Source organism: Cygnus atratus, chromosome 11, assembly GCF_013377495.2.
Source record: "Cygnus atratus isolate AKBS03 ecotype Queensland, Australia chromosome 11, CAtr_DNAZoo_HiC_assembly, whole genome shotgun sequence".
NCBI lineage: Eukaryota > Metazoa > Chordata > Aves > Anseriformes > Anatidae > Cygnus > Cygnus atratus.
This window is the reverse complement of record NC_066372.1, coordinates 13,870,842-13,872,401: the sequence shown is the minus strand read 5'-3', so window position 1 is coordinate 13,872,401 and position 1,560 is coordinate 13,870,842.

Below are 1,560 nucleotides of genomic sequence, written 5' to 3'. Positions count from 1 at the left end.
CCCCACCCCATTGGGGTGCCCATTGTCCTATGGGCACATGCCCCTGCCTTTGCCTAAATACTGACTGCCAAACCCCTTGGCCTCTCCTGCACCACCGCACCATGACAGTTGTCTTCATTTCCCTCTGCTGATGGCCAGTACCATGGCTGGTGTTTCTTTGGTTCCTATTAAGCTGCTTACACAAGTATGTACCATTCCTAACTGAAGAGACGCCCACACACACACACGACTCCATGGCTTCTCCTTGAGCTTGGCCCTTACCTTGTCTTTTATTCCCAGGCCCAGCAGAAACTGAGATATGTCCTGTTTGACCTTACCCAGCCCTACAGCTGCAAACTCAAGCCTCCTGCTTCTCCGCCAACGTGTTCCAGCCCTGCTCTGTCCTGTTTTCCACCAGTGTAGCTGTCTCTTTTAACCGAAGGTTTCAAAAAGATGACATTTTGCAATGTATCACATTGAAATGGATGAGTGCATGGAGGTCAATTTTTTTCAGAAGCAAGGATATTTCAGAAGCAAGCGAGGATATTTCGTGGCCCTTTCTGCCAGGCTGATAGGCATATGCTCAGGATGTTCCCTGTCAGCTGCAGCCAGTTGGGATCTTTCTGGGCCACAGGAGCAAGGCAGCTGATATTTGGACGGGCGACCAGGAGGAAACTCCAGTAATTCAGTAGGTGGGATCCTTCCTTCTGAGTCAGTGCTGAAACGCCAAACAGTGCTGGGTCGCCGGAGGATGCGTTTTTATTGGAAATATTGAAACCGACCAGAGCACTCGTGGCTATTGAAAAATCTGATGATATTATACCTCAGAATGGTTATGAATGATAATCCATTTAGGATTAATTTAGTTGGTCAAGCCTTTATTGCTTCTGCCATTCAGAGTCAGGAGGGTGCTCTTTTCTTTTCCTAGAGCTTTCTGAAGTAGCAGGTTGCTCTGACTGGTTGAAGGATCCCAACACGAAATTTACTGGGTGGGTTAAGATGCCCAGAACTGTATCCTGGGGATTTCCTGCATCAGTTCAGGATCCATTTGCAGTTACACCTATGTATGCTGTCGGTGAAATGAATTGGACCAAAGCACTGTAACCTTTGGCTTTTTCACCATATGGAAGCAGATTTCCCTTCAGAGCATTTTAAGGTGTACAAAATGCACCCAGGCATCTGGCCCGAGAGCCAGTGCTGGCTTGGATGGAGGATGCTGGTGAGGGGCAGCTCCTTCTGTGAGGTGAAACATTAGTGTGTGTGACGGTCCCTGTGGCGTAAATACAAAATAACTGGTAGGATTTGTTGGAAAATAGTCTTTCTGTTCCACAGGGAAGACTGAACCACAAGAGAAAGAACAAGAGAAAAATATAATAAGTGATCTACAATGACAATTAGGTCTGTTGTACATAAGAGAGCATCTGATTTACTTGCCCAAGGGCTCCTTTCCTGTGTTCCCCAGGCCAGCCTCATGCAGGAGGCAGCCAAGAGCATTGCCCTGCCCTGCCGCAGCATGCTGCTCTGCATGGACATGTGGCTGTCATAAATCCTTTCTCATGTGTTGTTTCTTGCAGGTAAACT